We start from the raw sequence: 9113 nt of genomic DNA on the forward strand, positions 1-9113 counted from the left end.
CTGGCAAGACTGATTGCAGCAACCACTGCAGGTGAGGTGGCTGGAACCAGGGGGTGAGGGCACCAAGCTGCTCTGCTGAGACCATAGCCCAGTGTGCTGGACACAAAATCCAGGCTGCCAGAGAAGAGAGATGCAGTAGCAGTGTGGGAATACATACATTGGTAGAAATAGAGGAATTCAGTTTCTCCAAGAGGTGTTTGATCAAAGCCCCACCAGGCTTCCACAGAGAGCACCTTGCACTGGCTCTGCTCTGCAGCAGCAGATGGTCCAGCATTACCAAGCAGCTTTATGGCCTTCCAAACTCGGTGAGATCTCTGTTCCTTGAACTTGCACATCTTTCAAGAAGAAAAACAGGGGAGAAAACGAACTTGAAAGCTGGGCTTTAGTGCCTTGAGCCAAGATTCACACGATACCTTTTAACAGCCTTCCCTTCCCCAGTTTTCAATTAACTGCTCTGCACCAAAGATTGCAGTCTGTCAACTCATGCAAAGAGTAAATCCTTTCCTAGAGCTTTTTAAACTATTTTCTCAGGCTCCTGACTGCAGACGGCTTTGAACAAACTGCTTCCAAGGAGGGAAAGGAAAATGAAGTGAATGGTTTGTTGCATCAGCAGCATTTTCCCCAAGGTGTTTGTGCTGCTGCTCTGCTCCAGGGAGCTGGAGCTGTCACATCCCAGTGGACTCTTCCCAGGCAGAGTCATCAGTTTTGACTTCATATTTCCTTGGGGTTAGATGGAAATTTCTCAAGAATAGAAGTAGGAGGCAGAAAAACACCTACCTAACTAGGTACCTATCATATATAATCTGTGAGAGGTGAGACAAGAAGGGACTACAGAATGTTTCCAATTTGCTTCAGAGCAAAAAGAAAGAGCAAAAGAGAACTGAAATGCTTTAGTAAAACCTGACACTCCTCGTTTTTCAGGTCAGGACCAAAACAGAGGTGACATTTGAAAAGGATACCTGCTTTCCCAGGAATTTGTTTGAAAACTAGGTGTTGCTGTACTGCAGTAACTGATGCTGTGAACAAATTGCTGAGAAATACAGGATTTAAAGAGAACCCTCCACTCTGGGGACATGAAGTGAGGAAATTAGGAACCTTTTAAAAAATCAGAAAATTTGATGAACTGTTAAAATTGATCACTACTGAACTGAACTATGTCTGCAATTTGCAGGAGGAAACTGAGAGATAGTAGCTGGATCTGGGGAACAAGTTTTTGTCTTGGATTTGGTTATTTGGGGATTTTTAAATTCTAAAATTTTGTCAGTTTTTTATATAGAGAGAGTGAGCACACAGCCTTCAAGACCTGACATTCCAGATTAATTCTTAATTCTCCCATGAAGGAGCAAATTTGAATAAATAAATAGTAGCTGAGAAAGCAGAACAAAGCAGACCCAGTTCCTTTTAAACCCAAACCAAGAAAAGCCAGGTTCATCATGGATGCAGCCCAACATTACTCCCTGCATTCAGGTTTGCAGAGACACGGCACAAGACTGCTCAAAGAAAAATTCCAGTGTTAAAATCAGGTCATTTTCCCAATTCCATCATTGACTGCTTCCAGATAAGGAAATGTACTACAAAATCACTTGGGAAGGAGCCTTGAATGTGCCTCCAAGACTTCCTGGGGTTTAACTGGTCATTTCCTCACTAAAAGATGCTGCTTCAGACCACTGGACTGGGAAAGAGCATCCTTCCCATTGCATATCAACATTTATTATTATTTTTCTTGTTAAAGAAGGCTTTAGAAAAATCTCAGAAAAAGAGGAAAAATACTAAGAAAGGGGAACCCATTGCCCCACCAGCACAAGGAGCAGGGACAAATATAAGTAGGTCTGTATATACATTTAAATACATGTTAAGTGTATATATACTTAAATATGTAAATATGCCCCCTCCTGAAAGAGTGACAAATTGCAGTAAACTCCATCTCTTGCTGGTTTACTGTAATTTGTCCCCTTCTCAGGACATTTCCCTTGCCAAGAGGAAGGGCTGGAGCCCTCCCATCTCCCTTCTTCCTCCAGCACCTTGGCTCTAAGCTGGCACAAGCCCTTTGCTGCATTTTATATAACTTCACTGGTCTGACTTTCCAACTGCTTAACAGCCCTTATCAGCAAATAAATGCCTCCAGCAGCAGATGAGCAAAGTGATTGAGAAAGCAATAAAAACTGAAAAGAGAGAGCTGTCTGTAGTTAAAACAAGCCTCAGCTCCTGCTCCCCAGCCAACTCCCCCAGTAAGTACGGAGGAATATCAGCTTTATTACCCTCCCTTTGATTGTATGTCATCATTACAGCATTGTTTTCCCACATACCAATTCCTTCCTAGCTCCCACTTGCAGTGAAAACCAGAGATTTGGGTTCTTTTAAAAGATTAATGGACACAGCTGCCCTCATACTCTAAACTTGTGGAGTGGCTGGATATCACTCTTGAAATTCCAAATTCTGGCAGTTCTCTGCCAGGGCTGCAAGGCAATGATGTTGTGAATTACAGGAGAGTTGTGTGGAGGGAAGGAGGTGGCACTGAGGAAAAACGAGACCTGTTGAGGGACAGCTCCTCATAAAGAAATTCCAGAATTAACAACCCTTCTTGATGAAAACAATGAACAAAAGTCAAAATGGTTTACGTAGAGGATTAAGAAAGGAAAAAAACCTCAATTTTGCACAGCATGACTTGAGACTTGTCTGTGTTTTGCTTTGAGGGTGAGTAGGAAGTGATGCTCAAAACCAAGCATGAAATCCTTGCTCTGAACACAACGGTTGATTCTTGTGGGGAAAAATCAGGTCTTGGGGTCTGGTTTGGAGGTGCTGGGGTGGCTGGGACATGCAGGATGGGGGTGGGAGCCACGAGCCCAGTGCCATGGGCAGGTTACACAGATCAGCACAGGAGGTGCAGGGATGGAGCAGAACAGCAGAAGAGAGCAGGGGAGAAAGGTCTTTTGGCTGGGAAAAACTGAAGTTTCGTTACTTTATTTTGCTGGTGGGAGACAGTTTGTAAGCAAGGGTTGATTTCTGTCTGGCTCTCCCAGCCCCGGGAGGATTGGTGATTGCCCTTGGCCTTCAGTGATCCCCTCATCCCTACAAAATATCCATGCAGGGGCAAGCTGAGGGTCTGTAAGATCCCCAGAGCCAGCCCATGGTGCCCCCTCAGCTATCAGGACAGGCACAGCTGATACTTCACAAAGAAATACAATGGGCTAAGCAAAGCTCCCAGGGGTTGAGAGGGACAAGCAGGTGACCCTTTCAGCCCCAGGGTGACACCAAGGGCTGGTAGGGCACCCTCATGGCCAGGAGAGGACAGGACCAGCTGGGACTCCCTGCTGGCACCATTTAGGAGGGACAAGTGAAAGTAAATCTAACGTGACCTTCCCTACAAGCCTGTGTGGGACCCAAAAGAAAAACCCAGACCTGCGGAGCAGCAGCAAATCTCTTGCCAACCCAGAAATGCTGTGTTTCCACTCCAGCTGTGATGTCTGCATTTAGTATTCATTGCCATGTCACTGGTCCTCATGAATTCCTCCCGTGTGCATGTGCCTCTCTCATCCATTTCTATCAGCATCCCACTGTAATTTATTATTAGCTAAGAATTAATAGACACTTGGAAGTATAATGTTACATTTTTGTCTTCTGGTGCTCTGAAGCATTTCATGCAGCAGATCAAGCATTAAATCTGTCATGTAAACACATTATTTTGGCATGTGATGCATTATGATAGCCCACTACCAGGAAAATGAAAAGCACTTAAGGGTTTGTGTTTGATGCGTGCTGCCAACAAAACTCAGGAAGAATTTATAGGGTGTTGTGGTTTAATGAGTACCTGTTTAATAGGGTTTGAGTATCATTCAAAAATGTGGCTTCACAGGAGACATGTTATACATTGAATTTCAATGTGAATTATAAAGCCCAATCTAGATCTCCAGGCTTCTTCACAGCAAAGATAATAGGATCCAGGGAGCTGTTTATTAAAAATAAATCATGACTTTTTCTCGTTTTCTCTTGGAATATTCTTCTCTCCTTCATCAGGTTTTATGAAGTTGCAGGGTTCATGTATGGAAGTGCCATCCAGTATCTTTGATAAGGGCAGAATAACTCAGCTATAGACAGGGGATGAATGAACTAAAGAGAAAGGAAGAGCTGATAAATAGGAGCTCCACCAAACACCCAGCCACTGGCAAGCCTGGCAAAGTTTAAGGAAGAGTTTGTTAATGACTTGGGAAAGCTTTAATGAATGTGTCTCCAGGTGGAATCTTCACCCAGCAGACTCCTAACAAAAACCCCTCACACTTGGCCAGATGTGTGACCACAACAGCAGCACAAAAAATGGCAAAAATCTGAACAAAAATGGAATTTTTTCTCCCTTTCCTCCCCAGGTTGCTGCTGGGAGTGATGCCTTAGGATTTTGGCTTGGGGACAGGAAACTTGAGGTAAATTACTTCATTACCTGAAGCTGCAATTGGAAGATTAACCCCCAATCTGCAAATGGACCAAACTTATAAAAGTGTGAAAACCCATGACCCATTATCCATTTTGGGGTGTAGCCCCTGGGGGACTTCATCTACCCTTAGTGTACCTAAAGACCTTTCACTAAATATAACCACTTTTTACTCCCTTAATTTTGTCTGGCCTCTCTTTTTAGGCAGCCCAAAAAAGCATCAGGAGCAACTCCCACAAACCAAAACAAGATACAGCATGATCTGGCAAAAAACAGAGCAGCCTGAAGATAAATCCCAATCCCTTTGGTAGCCCACAGAAGAACCAGCCAAGCAGTGCTTATAGAGGGAGCCAAAGGTGGATCCACCAAGTGGATCCAAGCTACAGCTCCCCTTGACCTCATAGTATACAGTTCACAGGGTCAGAGTCCTAAAACCATCTCTTCAGACAGCTTTGGTTAGAATTCATCAAGACCTGATGCAATTAAATGCTCTAAGTTATTAATACTAACAAGATTTACTGCTCCCCATTTACAAATGATTTGCATTTTTATGCATTCTTTTAGCATGGATCATCACGAATTTCTTTGGTATTCATGAGGTTGCAATTTGTGTATTTCCATAATTACCTCATCATATTCCCCATTAGATAATGGACCAAGGGCATAAAACACCAAGCAGAATTCAAAAGCAGCATTGAGTCTCTTCTCCACTGAGAGACTGAATGTCCCTCGTCCTTGAAGCAGAGCTGACAGGACAGCCCTGGGAAAGAGCTCTGCCCCAGCATTGGCTGAGGCTTGCAGGGAGAAATAAAATTTAAAATATTTTTTTAAAAAAATCAGTGCTTGATCATTACAGCCTCTGGGAGTTTCCCTCCTCACCCTAACAGGATCCACTGACATATTCTCTGCACAGCTCCTGTGGACAAAAGACAATTGTCCACATGCATGACAAGCTAAGGAATCACAACCATTTCCATTCCACAGTTTTTAAACTGGGACGCAGGTGAGAGCTGAAGAACCAGAACCATCTTGGACAAACAGTCCCCCATGCCAGGCCACTGTCACCACACCCCTTAAGGAACAGTTTTCATCCCAAACTCACCCAGCCCAACCCTCATGGGTAATTCACCAGCACTGGAAGGAGGGGAGATGAATTTCACATACAAGGAAATCTTTTTGTGCACGTAGGAATGGAGATGAACAGATTTTAAATTAACGGGCTTAGTTCACTGCTGGGCAAGTGATCTAAAATGGCCAATAAATAATTCATCCCAGCACCATCCATCACTGTGCAGCCTGGCCAGTGACACAGCCCACGTCGGGGGCTCGCTTGGCAAAAAGAGACAACTTAATTCAGCACAAAGTGAATAATCCAAAATCCCATCAATGATTCATCGCTGGATTAAAAGATAGAGATTTCTCCATAAAATTCTCTGCCCTGCATTAAATATGCAGATGATTGTGTGATGTTTATTAACTACTGGATGGCTTAGTTAAGGGTGACACCAGCTCTGGTGCTTGTGAGCACCTTTGAAGCCATGAATCTTCATTAGATGTGCATTTAAGCATGAAAAGGGGTTACCTTTCAGGATTCAGTGTTCACTTACATCAGTAGAACTACAGAATATGTCTGTGAGATCAGAGAGTGAGGCCTTAGTATACTTTATTTTAAAAAAAACATAACCACAGATAGGATTTATTACCTAGTTTGGGTTACCTCTTCTCCTAGGTATTAAAAAAAAACAAAAACACCCTCCCCCTCCCCAAAACTTGCCTTTTTTTTTTTGCTTTTTTCCTAGGTACTTAAAAAAAGAAGCTGCATTTTGAAATAGTCAGAGAATATTCAGCTTGTTTTCTTCTAAATTAAAAAAAAAAAAATATTTTGGGAAGTGGTAGATTTCCCTTCCCCTTGGAGAAAGGTCCGTGCTTGAAAGAGTAAAGAAAGGCAATGAACTTTTACCAGAGATTATTTCCCAACACCTTCCTCCCCAATCTTTCCATTGGTATTTGCACAGTCCAGTTTCCCTCCCTCTTCCCAGTGTCCTCATGGTCTTTCCTGTCTCAGTTTCAAACTACTCGGAGCTCTTTAGCTGAGGTTAGAAAAGAAGTCCTATGAGGAGAGGCTGAGGGAGCTGGGGGTGTTTAGCCTGGAGAAAAGGAGACTCAGGAGGGACCTTCTTGCTCTCAGCAACTCCCTGGAAGGAGTTCAGTGGGGATCAGGCTCTGCTCCCAGGGAACCAGCAACAGGACAAGAAATGGTATCAAACTGCATTGGGGAAGGTTCAGGTTGGACATCAGGAGGAATTTCTTCACTGAAAGCACTGTGAGGCATTGGAAGGGCTGCCCAGGGAGGTGGTGGGGTCCCCATCCCTGGAGATGTCCAAGGAGCTGTTCCTCAGTGCTCTGGTCTGGGTGACAAGGGGGGATCAGTCACGGGCTGGACTCGATGATCTTGGAGGTCTTTTCCAACCACATTGGTTCTGTGACTCTACACCATGGGCTGAGGAGATGAGGGTGAGGAAAAGAGGGTTCTCTGTGGGAAGCCCCACTCCAATCACAGTGTTCCTCTTCGTTCCTAAACACTCTCCAAAGTGATTACTTGGAGGGCTCCTTGCCAAGACCCCTGTCCTGCTGGAGGGCAGGAGGGAGTGGATGCCGAGATGAGCTGTGGGATTTTTTAGGGCTGACATTTTCTTTCCTGGGTCACTGCTTCCGCAGTGTGATTGCAGGTGCTGCTGAGTCTTGGGGTTTGTGCTCTAAATTAGCAAGAGAAACCAAAACCACACTGCTCCCAGCTGGGGTTAGACAGCAGAGGGAAGAGGAAACCATGAAGTTCTTGGTCACCACAGGCTCAGGAGCACAAGAAAACCAGAGTGCTACTGAGACTGCCAGAAATTTGTGTTACCAGAGGCCACATGAGCCAGAGCCCAGACCAAGTGTGCTGAAAGAATTCCCTGGAGCCATGAGCTCATGAGCTCCTGGCTGGGACCTCCATGGTCACTGGAGGAGGCTGCACTGATTCTGCTTGATGTCAGAAAATCAGCATCACCTTTACAGCCTCTTTATCTCTCCAGATGTTTCTCTGCTCAGTCTCTGCAGCTCAATTTTGCCATCTGCTGTCATGTCTGTGGCATCACGTCCCATTTCCTCTTTTTACCAGGCTAAAATTTTCCACTTTTTCATGCATTCATCTCACACTATGTGGTTATCTCTGTTCTCTCCCTAAGTCCCACGATGCTATTTATTCTTATTTCTAATTTCCTATGTACTCAGCCACATTCTTCCCTTCTGCTTGCTCTTTCTTAAGCCCCAATTACATTTCACCTTTGAAACCAAGAGATTTATTTATATTAACCTTAAAAAATGCCTGGAAAAAGCACATTAAGGCTAAGAAACAAACCTGGAAACATAATGAAATGTGCTTCTGAGATGGAAAGGGACCTTCAGAACAGTCAGCTCCAGTAAAGTCTATTAAGAGAGGTCTCTTATTAATCTCAAAATGATATTTAATTCATTCCTCTGGTTTCTCTTTAAAGGATTTGTATTCCTAACTCAGCACTTACCTTTTTTTTTTTCCTTCAGTATTTCCTTCTGTTACCTCATTAGTCAATCCCCTATCCCAAAATATTCAAATCTCCCTTTTTAATTGCTTTTCTGTACCTCCTCCATAGTAATCTGGCAGTTCAGTCATTATCTCCTCATGTCAGACCTCCTTTACCCTCTTTAATTGGACATTTTGATACAGACAATTGTCCACAAAGTACTGGGCACCAGTAAAAATTATTACTTGGACCAAAAGCTAAATCCTTCATTAATTAACTGCCTTGTTCCACAGAGCCAATCCAGACTCTCCAGATATAACAACATTTAGGCTTGACATGGACTCTGAACAAATTAAAACCTGCTTGGCTCTGCCACAGGCTCCCAGTGCAAGTCCATAAATGCTGAGATAACTCCAGCAGCTCCAAGTGCTGGGGAGAAGCCTCAGACCTGGGTCATTTCAGCTCGTGGTTCCTGGCAGTTTGAGAGGTAGTGGGAGGCCAGGATGGAGGGACTGGAGTCTTGGGGAATTGTAAGGTGGCTTTAAAGCAAATGGCTTTGCTCCTTTGCCCTGTGTATTACTTTAACCTGTTACCAGAGGGGTTTTTGGCTACAGTGCTTTTTCTTTACTCAAGTATATTTTTTTTGCCTTCCACGGTAAAAGTCTTAAAAACAAAGGCCAACATTTCCAGATGCCAACAACATCGTCTCCAACAGCCTTTCCTTTCTAAAAAATTGCTGCTTTCACCCTGCTTTTCTCCACCAGACCAAGGGACTGCATTCTGGGGCTTCTGTTGCTTTTGGAAAGCAGCATTTCCTCCAGCTGCATTTCACTTTAACCTTTCCCTGAGCATAGTGACAGCCTGAGTCCTCACAAATAACTTCAATGAATTCTCATTTAAACATAACCCTTCTCACATCCTTGCTTCCAACTGCCAATCTAAAGCCAAGGCTCTCTCTCAATAATTGGGGTGAATAAAAAGATAAATAGGAATGCTCAGTGGCATAAGTTACAGCTTCCCTGCAGCTTCTCAGGGCTGCATTTCCACATGGCTGATCAGCTCAAACTCACTTTGTTGGCTCCCATCTCTTCTCCCCTTGAACCAGGGCTTTTAACCAGGGCAACTCTCCAGAACCAGGGCTTTTAAGT

The sequence above is a fragment of the Cinclus cinclus genome, chromosome 14, assembly GCF_963662255.1.
Source record: "Cinclus cinclus chromosome 14, bCinCin1.1, whole genome shotgun sequence".
NCBI classification, from domain to species: Eukaryota; Metazoa; Chordata; class Aves; order Passeriformes; family Cinclidae; genus Cinclus; species Cinclus cinclus.